This window comes from Malaclemys terrapin, chromosome 15 (assembly GCF_027887155.1).
Source record: "Malaclemys terrapin pileata isolate rMalTer1 chromosome 15, rMalTer1.hap1, whole genome shotgun sequence".
Taxonomy (NCBI): Eukaryota; Metazoa; Chordata; order Testudines; family Emydidae; genus Malaclemys; species Malaclemys terrapin.
The window spans coordinates 11,087,680-11,111,240 of record NC_071519.1 but is presented as its reverse complement, the minus strand read 5'-3'; the positions used below and the strand labels follow the sequence as shown (position 1 = coordinate 11,111,240).

Below are 23,561 nucleotides of genomic sequence, written 5' to 3'. Positions count from 1 at the left end.
CTCGCTCCTGCCCGGGGGCGGGGCTGGGGCCGGGCGGTGACTCTGCCCCAGTGTCCGTTGGGGGGAAGCTCCGCCGATCTGCGCATGCCCAGAGCCGGGAGACACAAAACTCTTCTCCGGCCCCGGGAGAGGCTCCAACGGCCCCGCACGAGACAGGCAGAGCCGCAGCGCCCCGCGCGTATTCGCAGGCGGGCCCAGCCCCCCCGCCCGACGTCACTTCCGGGCCAGAGAGAGTCCGGAACTACATCTCCCAGCCTGCCCCAGGGGCGCTTCCGCCCTTTTTAGCTCAGGTAAGGGAAGGTTTCCGCAGCTGTTACTGCGCATGCTCCGTTCGATCCCCGTTCGTCTGCCGCCATGCCCAAAATCATTTCCGCTGCTGTCCCCTGTGATCCGGGAGCGCGGGCTGAGCGGGGCGGGGCCGGGAGCGGCAGGAGGGGCCCGGAGCGGGGCTGTGGAGAACCCCGCCCCCAAGGGAGGGGCAGCACCGCCTACCAACGCCGCGCGCGGTGCGCTCCAACGGCCCTAACGGCCGCAACCGTCACGTGTCTCCTCCCCCCCGCCCGGCGCCCCGCGGGATGCGTCACTTCCGGGCCCGCTGCGGGGGGAGCTCCGGGCCCGCGGGAGAGCCGGTAAGAGCCGAGTGGGGGAGGCCCGGCCCGGCCCGGCCCGCCGCGAGCCCCCCCGCCCTGGGCCAGCCCGGAAGCTGGGGTGGGTGGGTCCCGGTGCGGCCTCCGTAGCGATGGGAGGGTCAGTGGGCGGGAAACCCCCGAGGGAGAAAAGTGTCTGTGTGTGTGTGTCTCTGTGTGTTGCACTTGCTCATCCCCCACTGCTGCCCCGCTCCCTGCTCCAGGGACCTTCCCCCTCCCCGGCCCCCTTCAAACTGCCCCCCCCGGCTCCCTGCGGCCCGTGTGAAGGGGGGGGAGGGGAACCGTCACTGTCTGTGTGTGTTGGACAGTCACATAAACTCCCTTCACACTGCCCCTCCCCCTCCCCCTCCCCTCATTTCATAGCCACAGAAAATCCCTTCCCTTCCCCCCCCCCCCCCCCAGTCTGGGGGTTTCTCTCTCCTGTTACCAAATGTGCAGTTTGTGACCCGTTTTCCCCACAACTCTCATAGATGGATATAAAATATCCTAAATCTCCCCCTCCCCCCAGCCCACTTTCTCTCTCGTTGTCTAGTTCTACTTGAATGGGCCCTGAGTGTTGGGTCCTGTCTCGCTAATGATAAAACACAAACCACAGCTCAGATTTACCCCTTTGCTCCGGTTCTTCAGCGTGACTAGACATTTATTACAAATGTTGCCTCTTTCCTCTCTGTTCATTTATCAAGTAGTGATGGGAAATACACTCAGATTTTACTTCTGATCAACAATTGACATATGCTGTGGAGTGCAGGTTTTTTGGGGTGGGGTTAGTTTTTTTCCCTGAATTGCCTGACATGTCGCAGTGTATTCTGTATGTTTTGTCTTTATACCTATATGTTGCATAGCATCCTAGAAATGTAGGGCTGGACAGGACCTCAAGCTGTTATCAAGTCCTGGTCTCTCTGTGTCTTTACAAATTGGTATAATCTAATCTAGAACTTTATACAGTAAAATGCCTTATTCGTAGCCCTATGGCGATTGCCTGTATCCTGTAGGGACCTTAATTCTGCACAGTCCCAGCTGCTTCTGTCTCCCACCATACCCCCAAATCTTTTCACCCCTCCAACTATCAGCTGTCAGTCTTCCCTTGCTGCTACCCCTTCCTGACTGGCAGAGAAACTCTAAGCTCTAGTCCCTTCTCTTTGCCTCTGAAAGTTGCCTTTCACAGGGCTTTGCTGCCTCTGTGAATGGCAGATAGGGATGGGGAGCCATCACTTTCTGTGTATTTACTGAACATTCATCTAGTCACTGACACCTTCATTTATGCAGCGGTACATTTATTGTAATTATTTATCTTTTAAAAAAACAAAAACGTCAAAGATCAGGTTTGCAGCATAGAAACCCTCCATGTCTTTAAACAGCAGTATGTTGGGCCCTGCTAGAGTATCAAGTTCAGCAAAATTCAAACCTCCAAAAACTAGGAAATAGAGAGCTAATGTGCATACCAATGCAACCTTAACTCTGCCCCCCTGGAGGTGGCAACAGCCACTGGGCATTATCTGCCAGCACTCCAGCTGCATTCATTGTGTTAGGTGTAGCTTCACTGAAAGGTAGAGGCGTTAGTTGGAGCAACTTGGTGGAGGTGTGATTGTGATATAAGAAGATCTGGGTCTGAGTCCCCCATGTGTGCGATGAAAGAAAAGAGGTGCATGTGTACCTTGAGCTTCCAGTCTGTATCGGCACTGAGCTGTGCATGTTGTCAGGGGGAAACGGGACTGTTTGCCATGGGAATGGTCAGCAGTGAGATGGGATGCGAGAGCAGTCTGTGTGCTTAACGATGGGTAAGTGAATGTAGAACGTTAGCTGGAACTTCTGTGAGTAAGGATGAAAGAGTTGTAAAAAGGGGTGAAGAGGTGTTCAGTTGACAAGTGTGCAGCTGTTTCTGGGGAGCAGCCCAGTATCTGAGTTTAGAACAGGTGTCAGTAGCTCCTGTACAGCGCAGCTCATCTAAAACCAAATTCTGTCTTAGCAAAGATAAAGTGCTTTATTGTGTGCCCTGGTTGACATTTTCCCTCGTACTTTAGTGATAGGCACTATCTCAAATAGCTGGGTGCACATAGGTGTGTTATAGGACTAAAGAAAGGGTCATTGCTCACGTGGGTCAGAATTAGGATTACATTGGTGTGTACCTTATCTCTGCATTTCCTGAGTATTACAAGTTTGAGTTTTGCTGATCTCTCTTCTGGAGGGGCACCAGACAGCTCTGGGCAACCTTAAATCCTGCGTTCATAAAGCTTTTTGTAAGTGAATTTCCTAGCTTTTTGCACGGAGCGATGTTGGCGGGAGGAGGTAGCAGCCCTATAGGCAGTTGTGGGTCTCACACAAGTTTGCAATAGGAAGCACAGAGAAGTGCAATGAGTTACCCAAGGTCGCCCAACACGTCTGTGGCAGAGCCAGGAATAGTCCCAGTCCAGTGCTCTCTCCACGTAGGTGCTGGGTGATTGTGAAGTGCAGCTCCCCTCTCCTGTACATTTTTCATTACAGAGGAATGGGAATAATGGTCATGCTTTCAAAAGTTTCTCTCTTCCTCAACTCCTTCTACCACCATTTCCAGCTCAGCCTCCCCTTCTTTCAAGTGTTTGTCATGGGCAGTTGGTAACCGAGCCAGCGAGAGAAATCTCTCACATGGTCTGTGCTCCAGCTGGGCCTTCTGCTCCTGGTCTAGCCATGTCCTAGCTCTGCCCATCCTCCAAACACGCCCCCTCCCCGCTACACTGTGGCCTGCCCCTCCACCCCATACATGTGTAACATATACCTTTAAACTATTCATATTTTGGATTTCAGATAATTAAATTTGTTACCTTCAGCTCCCCCCATAAGTTTCAGTTGTTTGGTGGTGCTCTAATGGTTTTCCATTGATAGTTTGGGAGGGAGCAAGGCTGGTCACTTGAGCGTTGCATTGTCTTGCTAGCTGATTAGTGAGAAGTGACGACTCCCTTTTGGGTGGATGGGCCGATCCCGGGGCCCATTACCTCTCAGTGATTGATTTTTCCATTCCAAGTTCATAAAGTAGATTTTCAATATAAATGCTTTGTTCCTTACATATGACCCGTACGTTGATCTGTCGGTCTTTAAGTCTTGACCAGCTATGAGCTTTCTGTAGACAGCTGACATGACCGTCCTCCAAGAGATGTTTGGTGTGATGGTTTGTCAGGTCTCAGGTGAAAGCTGCTGGCAAAGACCAAGTGACCCTTTGCCAAGGGATCTCTGTGTCACTGTCTGACCCCTGTAGGCCAGGGAGAGGACGACTTAATGCCAGTGGCCTTCAGGATGGGTGCTGAATTTGTTGCAGTGCCCCAAGTCCCCTCTCCAGTTCCCTTTTTGGTGTGCTGTCTGGGACGCTGCCCCACTTCCTGCTCCACAGGCCACCCCGTATCTACTCCATGTGCCAGGCTGTTGGCAGTCCCCATTGAGAGGCCATCCTGCCCATCAAACCGGTGCCCAACAGCTGGGCCTCCCTCAGTGAAGGCCAGAGCCCCGAATGCTGCCAGCCCTCTCTTTGGGGCTGGAGATGCCCACAGACTGTTCCCAGGGTTGCCCCCGTCTGAGTAGAGTAGGTCTCTCCTGTTATCTCCTGCTCCAGTCCTGGCATGGTTTGCAGGTGTGGAGGAGCTGGGCCAGTCCAGACTAAAGCAGTTTAACCCCTTCTGTGCCAGTGAGGGGTTTATATATCCCTTCACAGGCACCCAGGCCCAGGGAATGGCCCCCTATCAGCCCCATGCCTGATGTGGTGGGGTGACCCACTGGCAGCATTGCCTTTGAGGGTGCTGCTCCCACTCCCTCCCCTCCCCTTTACTGCCACCACAGTGCCTGTTACCTTGACTTCCTGAGGGGTGACCCCTAGAAGGTGTGTTTTGTTATCTCTTTCCCACCCCCACCCCCCCGGATCCGGTGTGCACCCTGTGTCACTCACCTCTGTCTCAGGAGACAAGGTGGGTCATGGGGCGCGGGTGATGCTATGCTGGAGATCCATCATCACTCCAGGCGTGGCAGTCTTGACACTCCTTGAAGGTTGCCGGGACGCTGACGTGCACTGGCGGAGAACTGCGGCTTGACTGAGTCCATGGACCATTTGGCCCACACTGTGTCAGTGTAAAGCCTGCTCTGCATTGCTGCCAATTCCTGCTGGTGTCATAGTGCCCGTAAGTCTCTAACGCTGTCTTCAGTGACTCGAGGGCATGAGCAGCTGCCTCAGGCAGACTGGTAAGAAGCAGGGAACAAACCCCAAATTGGTTGTGAGGTCTATATGTAGATTTCAACAACCAAGCATCCAGTATAAACGCTTCCGGCACTGTAACAGCAGTAACATGGAATCACAGACAGTTCCCTTGTGTCATCCCATATATCTCACCACACAGGTGAGCTCACCTTTGTGACAGATGGTCCCTTACTCCAGGGGTTCTCAACCTTTTTCTTTCTGAGGCCCCCCTCAACATACTATAAAAACTGCATGGGCCATGTGGGCCACAATACTGGCTTTCTGCATCCAAAAGCCAGGGCTAGCGTTAGGAGGTAGCAACCAGGGCAACTGCCTGGGGCCCCATGCCACAGGGGGCCCCCACAAAGCTACATTGCTTAGGTTTTAGCTCCTTGTGGTGGGGCTCAGGGGCCCTGGACTTCAGCCCCATGCGCTGGGACTTCAGCTTTCTGCCCTGGGTCTCGGCAAGTCTAATGCTGGCCTTGCTTGGCAGCCCCCCTGATAACTGCTCGTGGCCCCCCAGCGGGCTCCAGACCCCTGGTTGAGAACCACTGCCTTACACCACGAATCACAGCAATGTTCAGGTTAGTGCCAGTCCCAAAGGATCAGTCGCTTCCTTAGGTCAATTGAATCTTATCCAGTCCTGTCATAACCTGTATTGAGATTTATTTAAAACAAAATGAGAATGGTTTACAAAGTTAAAGCAGGTTAAAGCAGAGGCAGACGAGTTACAGTCTTCAATTTCAAAAGGCAATGGAAGCTTCTATAACAGGGGTCGGCAACCTTTCAGAAGTGATGTACCGAATCTTCATTTAGTCACTCTAATTTAAGGTTTTGCGTGCCAATAATCCATTTTAACGTTTTTAGAAGGTCTCTTTCTATAAGTCTATAATATATCACTAAACTATTGTTGTATGTAAAGTAACTACGGTTTTTAAAATGTTTAAGAAGCTTCATTTAAAATTAAATGAAAATGTAGAGCCCCCCGGACCGGTGGCCAGGACCCAGGCAGTGTGAGTGCCACTGAAAATCAGCTTGCATGCTGCCTTTGGCACACGTGCCATAGGTTGCTACCCCTGTTCTATATTAAGCAAGCTCTACATATTCTTAAGGACTAACCCAGGATAAGGAGCTGAGAATCTCTTCCTTATGCCTAGAAACTTTGCCCCCCCAGAGTCGAAGCAGCATACAGATAATCAGTTCCTTCAGCATGGGTTTTTTTTATCCCCTTTCTGCCATGTGCTCAGAGCTGCAAACTCAGCGAATGAGAGGTCAAGAGCACAACAACAGTCTTGTGTCTTCTTTAACGTCCCATAATAGTCTATCTGGTGTTAATAGACCTTTCCTGCCAAACAGGGTGTAATGCATACTGTTGCCAATCAGCACTTCCCCTAGGTAAAGTCTCTCCCCTGTCTGGTGATTTAAATAGCCACAGAGGCTCACAATGCAACTAGTCAGTTATTAACCCAGGCAGCAACTCAATAAAGAATTCAATAAAGTCTAAACACATTCTTGTCATTCTAATACCTGTGTCGGAGAAAAACAGAGTTCTCACTATTTGTTTAGGTATAGCAAGTCAGATGCTTTATTAACTCTCTCAATTGCGCAGAGCGAGAGAGCTAAGCAGGTCTCTCAACAGGTAAACAATTACAGCAAGCATTTATACCTTTTGTTACAGACAATAATGAGCAACAGTTGCATTTTGTTTATACATAGGCCATCTTGATATCTCATTTCCTCACTTGTTTTGACTCTTGCCAACATACAATATTTTCTATACCTTATCTACACAAGGTTTTCTACACCTTATCTATACCAGGTCATAATGACTTCTTACACAGTTCTTTCTCACCCGCCTCACACAATCCTCACTTCTACAAATCTCGCGTTATCAGGGTTACAGTTAGCCTGACTCTTGCTAACGAACTGTCATGTATTGCATCCCCTTCCTGTCAGTTCTTTCTCTGCTTCCACAACCCCCCTTTTGTACTACTAGTACAACAAACATTTTCAAATCTCTATTTGCATTAAATCTCGGAATTCAGATTCTACATCAGATGCTTCAACCTTAGGGGTTTTGATTGGATGTAATGACAATGCATGATGAGCATGGACATGAAAGGTATTACTATTATCACGTCCTTTACAACAACAATAACATACTCCTGCACAACACAAGCAATAATATTCCCATAGCGATAATATGATGGGGTTGTTGTACAATCTTAGTCATATAACACAATACATCATACTTAGTACATAAGGTGGATACTCTATAAGCTGTCTGAAAGGCATACTTTTTAACTTGATACATATTTTGAAGCATGTGAATTTGCCCTTGTATTTCAGAGATTTTCTGAACCTCTGGTAACAGTGAAAGCAAATTTTGAAATCGATCAGGTACTAAACTAGTCCAATTAAAGGGTATCTGGAACCTAAGGACTACTTGCAAAATTCTATCTGCAGGCCAGTAAATAATATGATTGCCTGCAGTGGTAATGAGATTAAAATGTATGTCTTGCAATGTGGTGGCTTTAACATACACACAGCTATCATTAGCTTAAAAACTAAGTGTCCTGTCAGGGTAGTTCCTTGTCCCCTACCCTCCCAGCAAACGTAGTCATGAAGAGTAACAACTTCTCCTGGCTTCAGTTTACGGATACACTGAAGCTGTGGGGGTTGTAACGGACGGCCAAAATGTCCATTGACTCCCTAACCCCATCCAAATGTCAGATGTAATCCCAGGAGCACTGACTAAAAATCGATTGGGCATACCAGGAGGTCTAATTTCCCAGATGTCTCGGTGAATTACCCAATCCCACATGCATCCTCCCCATGGACCCGGCAGGATTCGGTATGTGGGAGCCCACACCCCCTGAACCGGTCCATATGCTTGGAAGGAGCACTGAGAACGTCCACACTTCCACCCAGAAAGTTTCCAAGTATGTTTCCATGGCCACAGATCAGATGGTACTCCTGATGTGTCTGTAAGGGCAGTGGGCCAAGCCTGGTGCTCTAGATCATTTTGAATGGCCATTAGCTGGTCATTCAAGAAATCCTGAATCTCTGAGCATGCTAGATCCCACTGCAATGCCTTCCCAGCCTCAGTGATATTCAATACCATCTCTGTCAGCAACTTCTGGGTCATTGAACTAAGGGCGGAAATAACATGTAACTCATCAACTCCAGCCTGTACCTGGGTTAGTTGTGCTCCAGAAACAAGGCCAATGGCCTTCTCTAGTTGCCCCAATTTCTCATCATGTTCTTGGTTCTTAAAAATATTCCAAACTGCTGCTGCATTATTGGCCCCTCCCACAGGGATCCGGTCAAGTCTCTCTTCTTTCTAGAGGAAATAACCCAAGCCCTCAGTTGTGCTAATCTAATGGCAGCCCCCTGTGAGCAATTATAAATTCTTGGGGTTCACTGGTAGTGATATCATATACTTTTATCTCCACTGATCCATTCAATTGTTCGCTTATATGGGATATCCTGAACCTTAAAAATATATTTTTTCAAACAATATTTAAATAAATCATTAAAGTGTGAAGGCCTTAGTCATTGGTTTTATCAAATATATGGCATTGTCTGTATTTGGATGTGTTACAGGGGTAATAGTGTAATGGAGGAGATGGCAGGGGCAATGGCAACAAGGTGCCTTTGGTACTTATCATTTAAAATCCAATTAGGGAGGCAATACATCCTGAAGGACTTATCCAAAACACAGGGCGCAGCCTGTAGAATAAACCCCAAAATCCAATCAATACCACGTTCCCAAGCATGGGTCCCACAAGTTTCTTCCTGCCAGTGTATAATTCTTTGTTTCTTCACCAGGGTCAGTTCTTAATGTCTCTTGTAGTCAGGAATCCCTGGACTTTGTGGTTTCAGTGAAGCAAGTGTTCCTTCTTCTCTTTTCCTGAAACAGTGTGGTTTAGCATCATACAGGGGAGAGGTTACTAGCACATCACCCTGTAATGGTTTTGCTTCTTCTAGAAAAATCCAGAGGCACAGTAGGTCTGTCAGTGGACAAGGGAGAGGTTCCTAGCACTTCACTTTGTCTTTTTTTTTTTTTTCTTTCTTTCTTTTTCCTGCTGTCCAGAAGACACAGCAGAGCTAGAAGGAGAAATAGGCTTATCAGTCGGAGAGTCCTCCCGAGGTGGAGGGGTCTTTTTACAGTGAGAAGTATGGGTCCAGGCAGGTAGTCCTTGGCACTTCACGGTGGTGGTGGTTAACAGGACTTGGAAAGGGCCTTTCCAGTGTGGAGCCAAAGCAGTCTTTCGTTGATGGACTTTACGTAGACTCAGTCTCCTTGTTTCAATGAATGGCAGGGCTGCTAGGGTCTTTGGGTAGCACTTCTTTTATCTGTGAGAAAAGAAACCTAACACATTTCATTAATGCCTGGCAGTGTTTTGCAGATCTCATAGTTGCTTGGGCACATTCAGGCCCCCCTTTTCTTGGCTATCAGCCAAGTCTTAGCTGTGGGCAGTGTCCTTGGATGGTGCCAGCATCTTATCTTTGGACTGAGCTTGCTAGCTATTTTTCCTCAGTTAACTCATTCTGTTCTTTTTCCTTCTCCCCTTCTTGGCTTCTTTTAACCTACAAAGGAAACTTCCACTTTTCACTCATACACCTTTTCCCAACAATGAACACATACACATTGCCATTATACAGTACATTAGTCTTATTATTCAATGTATGCCATGTACACCCTTCCAGTAAAATAACTTTATTACAGAGCTTTGGAACAACAAACCAGGACAAGCACACCCACTTTTGAGGAGTCCACTCGGTACAACCTCAGGTGTCCAATAGCTTTCCTCCCTCCCCAGCCCTCTGGCTAGAAATCTGAAGTAGCCAGAAGGATCCCATGGGCAATATGGGGAGTGGGTTAACCTTCCATGTCCTTGCTTCCAAAGACTGTTGGTATGCAAATTTTAACAACAGTTTTTTTCAATTAAAAAAAATCTGGCCAATGAAGTTTCTTTTTCTTACTTAAGCAACTGCATTAGACTTTAGTATATCACATTTTCCTGATTTATCCAAACACTTTTTGTATTCCAAGTTGCATAAAAACATGTATCTGCTTTTCTGATTTAACCCTTCTATTTAATTTTGAACTAGACTGTCTTATGAAAATATTAAACCCAACAATTCTGGCCACAAGACAAACACCACAAGACAGGACAAAGAACACAAAAATAATTCCTATTGTACCAGTAAATGCATGGTACATTGAATGCTGTTCAGCTGGCATCCGTTTTCTCTGATGATCTGAAAGACAAAAGAACAGAGGTCTACCCCTTCTGGGTAGTCAGTCATTGCTTAAAATATTTCCTTTATATACACACATACTCTTGTTGATTTTAGACAAAACAGAGGAATTACCCCATATTTCCTTGTATTTGTTTCATAGGCAGCCCAGGTTTCAGTGGCTTCTACCTTATTAGTTAGAAAATTGCATTAATACAGATGCTTTCTGGCTTGCTTCCAGATCCAAAGCTATCCACAGCTTAAAAATTCTTATGTAAAAAGGGACACAATTAACTTTCCCAGACTTTTGATTGCCTTTTACTTCTAACTCCTGCTTTCAAACACCCAGTGATCTGAAAGAGACAACACAACCTATATTGGTAGGTTTGCATTTCTTTTACCTCTGCTACAATATACACTGCACATGTTCTGGGGAAAATGCACATCCTCTCCACAGTTCAATTTCCACAACACTAGCCGTATCAATTTCTACACAGGTGTAACTGTTTCTTTTGTGCTTACAAAATCTCCATGCACCCCTAGTAAAGTGACAGCTCGACCACACAGAGCCAGGGGCACTGTCCTTCTCTCTCTTTTTTACCAGATCTTTTATCTGCTATTTTGTTACCCAAAAACAAATTCAAATCTTTATTCTTTCCTGAACACTGGGTAAAGGCCATTTACTTAACATATAATTCAAAGGGCTATCCTTAGAGGGTTTTACCAGAGACCCACCCATCTGCGTGCTGATACTCTAACAGAGAATTACACAGAGAACAGAGGGAATTATGGCCTAATAGGATCCTATTACAGGAATTTCTACTAATACTGACCACTACAGGGGACGGGACAGAAGGATCCCAATTCGACCTCAGAGCTTCATCGCACGCAATGGCTTCCACTCTGAGGAGTTACAAATGAGAGGCTCAGTTCCGTCCACACACCTAACACCTAAATGTATAAGACGGAAATTCATTAACCGGAGTCGCCAGTAACTGTCACCAAAATATCGGGTCCACCTAGCTGAGAGCCAATAACAGCCAGACAGGGATAAGGAAGAGTTGCTTTATTCAGCAGAAGAAAGGAGAGCCTTGCACCTTGGTACAAAGACTCTGTCTTACACACATTTTACCATTTCAATTATTATCCTGGGGATTTGAAATCCCCATGCTTATAATTACTTACTCCTTTCCTTCCACTATGCCCTCAAAGTTTCCAACCTGTTCTCCAATCTCTCTATCTATTGCCTGCCCGCTTGGGCCCGATCCTGCTTTTCTCGCTGAACCGTCCCTTCCATGGGCACCAGCTTTTTCACTACCAATTTAGATAGGAGGGTGGGCTTCTCAACTAGCCCCCACCCTTCCTGGTCTCTTCTCTTAAACATTCTTACTCACAAGGCTACCCGAGTCCTCCCTCGTGAGGCTTGCCACTTGGGCAAAACGCATGACCCATTGGCATTTAACTATTCAATTTTCTCTTGTGGCAAACACACTGCTCTTACAGCATATGTAAACACAAATGGTTAAATTCTGACAAGTCCCTGAAGGACCGGTACTTGCTTAGCCAATGCTTCCTTTTCTGCCTGGAAGTCCTGTCTCAAGGCTTGCAACTTGCCCTGGGCGTAGGTTTGAGTTGCTGCCTAGTTCATGATCTATGCTCTTAATTGCTCAATTCTAGTTATCAAGTACACAACTCTTCCCTTTTCTCCAACTCCTCTATTGCCCAGTCCTGCTACGACTGGGGTAGATCCACCTGACACCCTTCCCGGTCAGCCGGGGTGGAAAAAGGAATGCTAAATCCCTCTCCGGTTCTCAGACTTACTGCGGCTGAGAGTAGGCACACTTTCATACTCACACACGTACATCCAGACTGGCCACGTCTGTGTATAACGTTCAGAGAAGGTGCTGTGCAATCTCCAACTTGCTTCCTCTCTTGGGAGGGCAGTTCTTTTACACCCTGAGGTCTCCTGGGGCGTCTTTTCAGTGATTCCAGTCCAGGCCGGCTGCCTGTGGCTTCTTCAGCTTCCCCAAACCACGCCAGCTCCAGGGTCGCAAAGGTAGACTGTTGGATCTCACTGGACAGTTAAGCTTTGCAAATGTAATCTCAGCACTGTAACTTGTATTGCCTTTGGTTTGACTATGTCTATATTTTTTCACAGTCAGCTGGGGCCGAAAGCAGTTTTTCTTTGTACTTAGCCTGGTCTGCATTGATTCTTGACCTTGAACGCAGATTAACTTTCTCTTTATCTCTGGACCAAGCTGAATTTCAAATTAACCCGTTCCTTTCCTCAATAGACAAATTGCTCCCATTGTGTGTCGGAGGCTTTTTGGTGATTAAAAGCTCCTCTGAGATGTATGATCTTATCTAGATTGAAGGTACCTTCTAGTGGGCATTGTTTAGATGAATTTTCACGCGTGTAATGATTTCAATTCTGTAAATACCTGCAGGTTTTAGTACCATAATGTACGTACATGAAATAAGCTGGGGTACCCTTAGGGGGTGAGAGGGAATCCTTAGACTGTCCCCCACCCATTTTCCAATCACACACACAGGGAGGAGGATGCCCTGTCCGCGCTAGCGGCACATAAACTAAGGATCTCTCCCTACAGGGTATTCACACAGGAGAGACTAACGAGGATGGCCACGACCCTCCTACACCTCCCTTCAGCAAAGAGCATCGGCTAGTCTCAGAGAGATGGCGCCGCTTACTCTGTTGCATCCAGTGAGATGATCAGACTGTCAGTGGCTCATACGGAGAGGAAAAGGGGAGGGAAGATGGGTTCACACACTCCTAGACCCAGGTAGCCTCCTTGCCGGACGATGCCAGGCCGAGTTAGCCCACCGTGGGTCGGATCTCCTAAAAGATCCTCTAGTTACCGGGCTTGCATTAGAGTAGTTCTGGTCACGAGCCAAAAGACTTCGCAGAGTACTCTGGGCGTCTTCCGTTAACACTCAATTCACACTGGTGTACACACACACACCCACACACCCAGGCCTTATTCCAGGTACTATTCCCAAGTACCTCCAGGTACTATTCCCAAGTACCTCGATGCATCACTCGAGGCATTAAAAACCCCTCCTGAGGCGGTAACAGCCCCTCAACACAGGTGCAAACCCTATGCACCTCGCATATGCATACAGGGGGCGGCAACAATTCCCCTAAGCCGCTCAGCATCTGACCTTGCTGCACAGTCAATAAGTTCGGATGGCGTGAGCCCAACAGGGAAAGACGGCCCCACGGACAGTCCTCCTCTGACACCCCAATAGAGATTTCAAAAGGTCTCCTACCTCTATTGTGGCACCATGGGGTTCAAAGGGGAACGATCCGTAGCAGCTGCCGGTGCCTCTGCGGGCGTTGCCATCCCGGATGAGCCCCCAGATGGTCGGAGAAAAACAGAGTTCTCACTATTTGTTTAGATATAGCAAGTCAGATGCTTTATTAACTCTCACAATTGCGCAGAGGGAGAGAGCTAAGCAGGTCTCTCAACAGGTAAACAATTACAGCAAGCATTTATACCTTTTGTTACAGACAATAATGAGCAACAGTTGTATTTTGTTTATACATAGGCCATCTTGATATCTCATTTCCTCACTTGTTTTGACTCTTGCCAACATACAATATTTTCTATACCTTATCTACACAAGGTCTTCTACACCTTATCTATACCAGGTCATAATGACTTCTTACACAGTTCTCTCTCACCCGCCTCACACAATCCTCACTTCTACAAATCTCGCGTTATCAGGGTTACAGTTAGCCTGACTCTTGCTAACGAACTGTCATGTATTGCATCCCCTTCCTGTCAGTTCTTTCTCTGCTTCCACACCTGTTTTAATAATACTAACGCTGGTGAGTCAGACTGATTCCAGCTATGCGTTTGTCCATGTTCAATTAAGACATGCGGGCTTTTGCAAGAGCTAACACCTCATCTGCCAGTGTCACAGGCAGGGTGGGCAGGGATGGTGTCTCTGGCCTCTGTTTGCCAGAAGTTGGGAATGGGTGATGGGATGGATCACTTGATGATTCCCTGTTCTCTTCATTCCCTATGAAGCACCTGGCATTGGCCACTGAGCTAGATGGATCATTGGTCTGACACAGTGGGCCGTTCTTATGTTCACAGGTTCTATCAGGAGTATCTACTCATCTGGACTCACTGGGGAGCCACAGAAAGAAACAAGGTGTGCTGAGACAAGGAGGCCCATTCTCCGAGCCCCCAGGGTCATGCTTGCCAAAAGTTAAAACTAGGCCCAGCCCATGAAAGGGGGCACTCCCAGGAGAGACTGTATAAAGGCTGGAGCATCAAACACCTTAGTAAACCTGAGACAGCCTTGGGGACAATGAGAGGGAGAATCCCCCAAAGTGACTCCTTTGATTCTGCTCTTCTGCGGCCTTTGGTTCATAGAATCATAGAACTGGAAGAGACCTCGAGAGGTCATCTACTCCTGTCCCCTGCACTCAAGGCAGGACGAAATATTATCTAGAACATCCCTCACAGGTCTTTGTCAAGCCTGCTCTTAAAAATCCCCAATGATGGAGATTCCACAACCTCCCTAGGCAATTTATTCCAGTGCTTAACCACACTGAGAGGAAGTTTCTCCTAATGTCCCACCTAAACCTCCCTTTCTGCAATTTAAGCCCATTGCTTCTTGTCCTGTCCTCAGAGGTTAAGAAGAACAATTTTTCTCCCTCCTCCTTGAAACGACCTTTTATGTATTTGAAAACTGATCATGTCCCCTCTCAGTTTTCTCTTCTCCAGACTAAACGAACACAATTTTTTCAGTCTTCCCTCATAGGTCATGTTTTCTAGACCTTTAATCATTTTGGTTGCTCTTATCAGGACTTTCTCCAATTTGTCCACATCTTTCCTGAAATGTGGCGCTCAGAACTGGACACACTTCTCCAGTTGAGGCCTAATCAGCACGGAATAGAGCGGAAGAATTACTTCACGTTTCGCTCCAGATCATCCCCTCCTCCCAGGGGGAAGGAAATGGCTGCAATGGGGCTGGCTCACGTAAGGGATTATCAGTGAGCTGGTGGTGGGTTCTGCTTGGAGAGAGAGGAGCAGTAAAGGCATAGGAGGGTGGGAGCTGCTAGAGGTGGTGGGAGATAGGGAGGGGACAGGACGTGACAAACGTGCTGAGAATTTGTAATCTATGGTGTTGTCAAGGCTGCTTCCCCACTTTGAACTTTAGGGTACAAATGTGGGGACCTGCATGAAAACTTCTAAGCTTAACTACCAGCTTAGATCTGGTCCGCTGCCCAAAGCTAATTCCCTTCCCCGGGTAGCCTTGAGAGATTCTCCACCAATTCCCTGGTGAATACAGATCCAAACCCCTTAAAACAAGGAGAAATTAACCATCCCCCCTTCTTTCTCCCACTAATTCGTGGTGGATCAAGATCCAACCCGGTTGGATGTAAAAACAAGGAAAAATCAATCAGGTTCTTAAAAAGAAGGCTTTTAATTAAAGAAAAACGTAAAAATCCTCTCTGTAAAATCAGGATGGAAAATAACTTTACAGGGTAATCAAATTTAAAGAGCTCAGAGGACCCCCCCTCTAGCCTTAGGTTCAAAGTACAGTAAACAGAGATAAACAATCTAGTAAAAGGTACATTTACAAGTTGAGAAAACAAAGGTAAACTAACACGCCTTGCCTGGCTGTTTACTTACAAGTTTGAAATATGAGAGACTTGTTCAGAAAGATGTGGAGAGCCTGGATTGATGTCTGGTCCTTCTTAGTCCCAAGAGTGAAAACCTCCCAAAACAAAGAGCACAAACAAAAGCCTTCCCCCCCGCCCTCCCAAGATTTGAAAGTATCTTGTCCCCTTATTGGTCCTTTGGGTCAGGTGTCAGCCAGGTTACCTGAGCTTCTTAACCCTTTACAGGTAAAAGGATTTTGGAGTCTCTGGCCAGGCGGGATTTTATAGTACTGTACACAGGAGAGCTGTTACCCTTCCCTTTATAGTTATGAAAGGTGTAATGGGTTGTGACCCCGATGTGCAGTGTGGGCGGCTTCTGGGAACCACTGTGCCCTCTAACCCTCAAGCTGGGCTGGCCCTTCTCACACTGCTTTGCTGGAGATTCAGTCAGCCTCTCCAGGCCTTTTTATCACCCAACACGAGAACAGGTGGTGCCATACACTCAGTTAAGCTACCTGAGTGCTTTACCTAAGCCACTCAAGGACAGACAGAAAACAACCACCAATTTCCCAGTGATAAGTGATAGCAAATAGATCAAAGCAGATTACTTGGCAAATAACCAGAAACTCAAACTGAGCCTAGCATACTAGATAAGAGGTGGGGAAATTATGGCCCGCAGGCCACATCCAGCCCGCGGGACCCTCGTACCCGGCCCCTGAGCTCCTGGCCCGGGAGGGTAGCCCCTGGTCCCTCCCCTCTTGTTCCCCCTCCGCGGCAGCCACAGCTTGCCCCGCCACCGGCACAATGCTCTGGGCGGCGGGGCTGCCAGCTCCTGGGGCAGTGCCGCTGCAGAGCCCAGCCTGACCCGGTGCTTTGTGCTGCACGGTGTGAGGCAGTAGTGCTGCCAGCCACCGGTGCTCCAGGAATGGTAAGGGGGCCAGGTAGTGGGGGGGTTGGATAGAGGGCAGGGGAGTTTGGGGTGATGGTCGGGGGCAGGGGTGTGGATAGGGGTCAGGGAGGTCAGCAGGGTCACCCAGAGGGTGGGGCAACTGGGGCAATTTGCCCCGGGCCCTGCAGGGGCCCCAACTAGAATATAGTATTCTATAGTATTGCAACTTATTTTTATGTAAGTGGCCCCCGAAATTGCTTTGCCCCAGGCCTCCTGAATCCTAACCGGCCCTCCGTACAATTTCCAAAACTCGATGCGACCCTCAGGCCAAAAAGTTTTCCGGCCCCTGTACTAGCTGGATAGAATTTGAATTAGCAGTTTCTCACCCTGACTGATGATTGAAGCAGTCCACCAGCACATCCCCCAGTTTAGTCTTTGTTCCTCAGGTGCTTCCAGGAGTTCTCGTGTCTGGGGAATGAGGCCAAGAGATGATGTCACACCCCACCTTATGTAGCTTTTGCATATGGCAGGAACCCTTTGTTCCAAACTCAGTTCCCAGTCCCCTTTGTGGAAAAATACAGGTACCAAAATGGAGTTCATTGTCATGTGGTCTGGTCGCATGCCCTGCTGTAGCCATGACTCATAGGCTGGCTGGAACATTCACAGGAAGGGGAAGCTCTTCCACGGTCCATTATCTTTGTTGATGAGCCATCAGCACTGTCTGGCTTGTTCATTGTTGTACCTGAAAGGCTAGTTGTGGGTGTTACCCTGTATTTCAAATGTGCTTACTCTGGGTATGTCTACACTATGGGATTAATCCGAATTTATATAATTCGAATTTGGGAAACAGATTGTATAAAGTTGAAATGTATGCGGCCACACTAAGCACATTAATTCGGCGGTGTGCGTCCAATTACCGGGGCTAGCGTCGATTTCTGCAGCGTTGCACTCTGGGTAGCTATCCCATAGTTCCCGCAGTCTCCCGCGCCCATTGGAATTCTGGGTTGAGATCCCAGTGCCTGATGGGACAAAAAACATCGTCGCAGGTGGTTCTGGATACAGCCTCACCTCCCTCCCTCCCTCCCTGCATGAAAGCAACGGACGGCAGACAACCATTTCGCGCCTTTTTTCCTGGGTGAACAGTGCAGACTCCATACCATGGCAAGCATGGAGCCTGCTCAGCTCAAGACAGCAGTCATGAACATTGTAAACACCTCGCACGTTCTCATGGAGTTTATGCTGAGCCAGGACCTGAAAAACGAGGCGAGGAGGCAGCGGCGGCGGCAGCACAGCGACAAGCATGATGAGGACATGGACATGGACACGGACACAGAATTCTCTGAAACCACGGGCCCCGGTGCTTTGGAGATCATGTTGTTAATGGGGCAGGTTCTATCCATGGAACGCCGATTCTGGGCAAGGGAAACAAGCACAGACTGGTGGGACCGCATAGTGTTGCAGGTCTGGGAAGATTCCCAGTGGCTGCGCAACTTTTGCATGCGTAAGGGCACTTTCATGGAACTTTGTGACTTGCTGTCCCCTGCCCTGAAACGCCAGAATACCAAGATGAGAGCAGCCCTCACAGTTGAGAAGCGCGTGGCGATAGCCCTGTGGAAGCTTGCAACGCCAGACAGCTACCGGTCAGTCGGGAATCAATTTGGAGTGGGCAAATCTACGGTGGGGGCTGCTGTGATGCAAGTAGCCAAAGCAATCACTCAGGTGCTGCTACGAAAGTTAGTGACTCTGGGAAATGTGCAGGCCATAGTGGATGGTTTTGCTGCAATGGGATTCCCTAACTGTGGTGGGGCAATAGACGGAACCCATATCCCTATCTTGGCACCGGAGCACCAAGCCACCGAGTACATAAACCGCAAGGGGTACTTTTCAATGGTGCTGCAAGCACTTGTGGATCACAAGGGACGTTTCACCAACATCAACGCGGGCTAGGCGGGAAGGGTTCATGACGCTCGCGTCTTCAGAAACACTACTCTGTTTAAAGGGCTGCAGCAAGGGACTTACTTTCCGGACCAGAAAATAACCGTTGGGGATGTTGAAATGCCAATAGTTATTCTTGGGGGCCCAGCCTACCCCTTAATGCCATGGCTCATGAAGCCATACACAGGCAGCCTGGACAGGAGTCAGGAGCTGTTCAACTACAGGCTGAGCAAGTGCAGAATGGTGGTAAAATGTGCATTTGGCTGTTTAAAAGGTCACTGGCGTTCATTTTTGACTCGCTCTGACCTCAGCCAAAGAAATCTCCCCATTGTTATTTCTGCTTGCTGTGTGCTCCACAATCTCTGTGAAAGTAAGGGGGAGACCTTTATGGAGGGGTGGGAGGCTGAGGCAAATCGCCTGGCTGCTGATTACGCCCAGCCAGACACCAGGGTGATTAGAAGAGCACACCAGGAAGCGCTGTGCATCAGAGAAGCTTTGAAAACCAGTTTCATGACTGGCCAGGCTACAGTGTGAAATATCTGTTTGTTTCTCCTTCATGAAAACCCGCCCCCTTTATTGACTCATTTTCTGTAAGGAACCCACCCTTCCCCTTCCCCCAGCTTGCTTTCAAACCAAATAAAGTCACTATCATTTAAAAATCATTTATTCTTTATTGATAGATTAGAAAAAGAGGGAGGGAACCCGGGTGGGATTTGGGAGGAGGATTGGTGGGAAGTAAAAGGCCACTAAAAAAACGTTAAAAAAATGACAGCCTTTTGCTTGGGCTGTCTACTGGGGTGGAATGGGAAGGTGTACGGAGCCTCCCCCCGCCCCTGCGTTCTTACACGTCTGGGTGAGGAGGATACGGAACATGGGGAGGGGGGTACAGGGGCTGTAGCGGCAGTCTGTTTTCCTCAGCCGTTCCTGAAGCTCCACCAGATGCCGGAGCATGTCTGTTTGCTCACGCAGCAGCCCCAGCGTTGCATCCTGCCTCCTCTGATCTTCCTGCTGCCACCTCTCATCTTGAGCGTCCCTCATGTCCTCACGTTGGTCCCTCATGTCCTCACGTTCACTGGCTTCTTTCCTATACTTTGAAACCGTTTCCTTCCACTCATTCAGATGAGCTCTGTCACTGCGGCTGGATTCCATAATTTCAGAAAACATCTCGTCTCGCGTCTTCTTCTTACGACGCCTTATCTGTGATAACCTTCGGTATGGAGGAGGGAGGCTTGAGGAATTTGCAGCTGCTATAGGGAGGGGAAAAAAGAGAATTGTTTAAAAAGATACATTTTGCAGAACAATGCTTATACTCTTTCACGGTGACCAACACTATTCACATTACATAGCACATGTTATTTCTGTGCAAGGTCGCATTTTGCCTCTTAATACTGAGTGCCTGTGGCTTTGCTGCTAGAGATCACAGGTCCGGGCAACAGAATTCGGCTTGCATGCGGCCATGGTAAGCCATTGTCTTACGGCTTCTGCGCCCTCCTTTCCCACATACCAAGCAAAACCCGTAGAGTGCTGCGTTTTTTCTGTTAACATTCAGCAGCAGCAGAAAACAAACTAACCACCCCCCCCCTCCCGCCATGAATTCTCTGGGATGATCGCTGTACCCCTCCCCCCACCGCGTGGCTGGTAACAGGGAAGATCCCTGCTAGCCAAACGCGAAAAGCTCAGGGCCAATTTCCCATCTGCGCTTGGCTAACTGCAGGGAAGGAATTATTTTCAGCCACAGGCAAACAGCCCAGTAGGAATGGCCACCTCTGTTCCCTTAATTAAGTTCCCATATTTCAACCAGGTTACCATGAGTGATATCACTCTCCTGAGGATTACACAACAAGATAAAGAACGGATGTTGCTTGAATGCCAGCAAACACCGGGACCATACGCTGCCAGGCTTTGTCAGGCAATGATACCAGATTACTTGCTGCAAGCATGGCGTGGTCAAGTGTCCTACCATGGAGGACGGAATAAGGATGCACTGCCCAGAAACCTTGTGGCAAGGCTTTTGGAGTACCTCCAGGAGAGCTTCATGGAGATGTCCCTGGAGGATTTCCGCTCCATCCCCAGACACGTTAACAGACTTTTCCAGTAGCTGAACTGACCGCGAATGCATCCCAAGTCCTCAGGGCAAAGTAATCATTAAAAACCGTTTGCTTTTAAAACAAGTTTTATATTTTAAAAGGTAAACTCACCTGAGGTCCCTTCCATGGGGTCAGAGTCTTGGGTACTGGCTTGGGAGGGTACTTCAGTCAGGGTGATAAAAAGATCCTGGCTGTTGGGGAGAACGGAGTGCTGTGTGCTCTCTGCAAGCTCATCCTCCTCCTCCTCCTCTCCCCCATCGGCAGAATCCTCAGGCGTCGCTGATGAGACTATCCCCGACCCGGAATCCACGATCACAGGTAGGGTAGTGGTGGCGGCCCCCCCTAGAATTGCATGCAGCTCGGCGTAGAAGCGGCATGTCCGTGGCTCTGACCCAGAGCGACAGTTTGCCTCCTTTTTTTTTGATAGGCTTGTCTGAGCTCCTTGACTTTCACGCGGCACTGATCTGAGTCCCTATTGTGGCCTCTCTCCATCATGCCCTTGGAGATTTTTTCAAAAGTTTTGGCATTTCGTCTTTTAGAACGAAGTTCTGCTAGCACTGAATCCTCTCCCCATATAGCGATCAGATCCAGTACCTCCCTCGCGGTCCATGCTGGTGCTCTTTTTCGATTATTGGCCTGCATGGTTACCTGTGCTGATGAGCTATCTGTGGTCACCTGTGCTCTCCACGCTGGGCAAACAGGAAATGAAATTCAAATGTTCGCGGGGCTTTTCCTGTCTACCTGGCCAGTGCATCCGAGTTTAGATTGCTGTCCAGAGCGGTCACAATGATGCACTGTGGGATAGCTCCCGGAGGCCAATACCATCGAATTGCGGCCACACTATCCCTAATTCGAAATGTTAAAATCGATTTTGGCGCTACTCCGCTCGTCGGGGTGGAGTACAGAAATCGATTAAAAGGGCCCTTTATTTCGAAATAAATGGCGTCGTTGTGTGGACGGTTGCAGGGTAAATTCAAATTAATGCTGAGAAAACCGAATTAAAGTCGTAGTGTAGACCATGCCACAGATACATAGTCAATATCCATAACTTCAGATACAAACATGATCCATGCACACAAATAGGATAATCCTATTCAGGAAACTATAACTTTTCCAATGACCCTGCACATGACGCATCTTGCACAAAATACCTCATAATTATGTCCTAATCATATTATAATCCTACCACTATGGTGAATATGGGGTGTAGTGTGAGATAGGTATTAATTTCAAGACACAGGAATTGTGAATGGAACTTCCCCTCTTTGTGGAACAGGAAATAACCCCCCAGCCAAGGCTGGGAAAATTTCCCAGACTCTCAGTGCTGGAGCCTGATTCTACTGACACTTTATTAGTTACCACCACCCCCAATCTTTGTGGCAACTCCAAACTTTGAGTGATGATTTTATATTCTCTTCTAGGTCATTGATAAGAATGGCACAGGGCCAAGATCCAATCCTTGCGGGAACCCACTAGAAAGAAATCCACTCGACCATGGTTCCCCATTTAAAATCACAGTTTTTAATCTATTTAATGTATGCCATGTGTATTTTGCATCTTTCTTGCCCAGTATCAATTTCAGACTAACACTCTTGTAATTAGAGAGATCATCTCTTTTACACTTTGGCACAGCATTAGCTTTATTCCTGACTTATGGAATTTTCAGAGTGTTCCAAGTCCCAATTAAAATCAACATTAACAGTCCATCACGCTCCTCCACCAGGTCTTTCAAAACTCTTGTTATCTGGACCCACTGATTTAAACACATCTAACTTTAATGGATGGTGTTTAACGTCCTCGTGAGTTACTGTTGGAATGGAAAGGCTGTCGGCGTCAACATCTTATGATAAGAGTTACATCATCTGTTTTTCTCCAAATCCAGGAGAGAAATATTTATTGAACACTTTTACCTCTTCTGCATTATTTTTGATAATTCTACCATTTCCATCTAGTAATTTACCACTACCATTGTTAGGATTTATGTTGTACTTAATATACTTTTAAAAACTTCCTTCTTATTGTCATTGATTGATCATTGATTTCTGATAGCGTCCCTTACCAATTTTCTACAATTCTGAACTTCTAACTTATATTCTTTACTATTGACTTCCCCTTTCTTCCATGTATTTTATTTGGAGAGTGTTGGGATTCCTAGCAGGGAGCCACCAGCAGGGTCCAGAGACAGTCCTATCTCCTATATCAAGCTCTGGCTAGTAGGTATGTGATAAATGTGAAAACCCTGCCTCCGTCTGTCAGCTGGGAGACACAAAGGTTCTCTTTCTACCCTCTAATGCTTCCTGTCTGCTCTCGGCAAGGTGGGGTGGGACTCTGTTAACATGTGCCTCCCAGAGCTTCGATTCACCTGGTGCTGCTGTTCTGTGAATAGTGGGGTTGTGAGTGGGGCAGCAGATACTGAGTATTGGCCTCTTGCTCTTTCAGGGGCTGGTGACTTTCGAGGAGGTGGCTGTGTATTTCACCAGGGAAGAGTGGGCTCTCCTGCCCCCCACTCACAGAGCCTTCTACAGGGATGTCATGCAGGAGAACTATGAGACGGTGGTCTTACTGTGTAAGGATTCCCATCCCCTCAGTTTTTTAGAAGCTGTGGGGTCTCTAAAGAACCTGAGTAGTAATAACTTTATACCTTTATTCATCACTCAAGTTTTGACTTATGCATGTCTTGTGTGACAATCAGATGAGCTCCTCTCTTGATAGGAGAGCATATAATGTTGCCATTCAGGACCCCACAGAGCTGTGGGAGGGGAGGAGAAGGGGGGGAGTAGATAATTCTGGGTTGCCAGGACATGGGAAGGGTGTGTATAGGATTAGAGCTAAGAAGCAGCAGGGAGGGATAAGGTAGTGAGAGACGAGGAGGGAAGACGAGAAGTTCCCAAGGTGCTGGGAGGTGGTGCCGTCTGAGAGTAAT

General features: G+C 47.9%; 2 protein-coding genes across 7 annotated transcripts in view; both read left to right on the top strand.

Annotated features, from left to right (window-relative positions):
* Positions 1-537: 537 nt before the first annotated feature.
* The window catches only part of LOC128823052 (zinc finger protein OZF-like), a 34,234-nt gene continuing 11,210 nt past the window's right edge, over positions 538-23,561 (top strand). Inside the window, exons 1-2 of one of the 5 annotated variants that reach the window (XM_054005098.1) lie at positions 557-629; positions 23,078-23,204. The gene's annotated coding sequence lies outside the window, so the exon portion shown is untranslated. Of the gene's footprint in view, positions 630-12,869; positions 12,891-14,210; positions 14,269-21,637; positions 22,856-23,077; positions 23,205-23,561 lie in introns of those variants that run through there. The other 4 variants (XM_054005099.1, XM_054005097.1, XM_054005096.1 and 1 more) reach the window with 4 other exon arrangements.
* LOC128823014 (zinc finger protein 436-like) overlaps positions 546-23,561 on the top strand; it is a 446,052-nt gene continuing 423,036 nt past the window's right edge. For both annotated transcript variants that reach the window (XM_054005016.1, XM_054005015.1), the window contains exon 1: positions 546-629. The gene's annotated coding sequence lies outside the window, so the exon portion shown is untranslated. The remainder of the gene's footprint in view (positions 630-23,561) is intronic.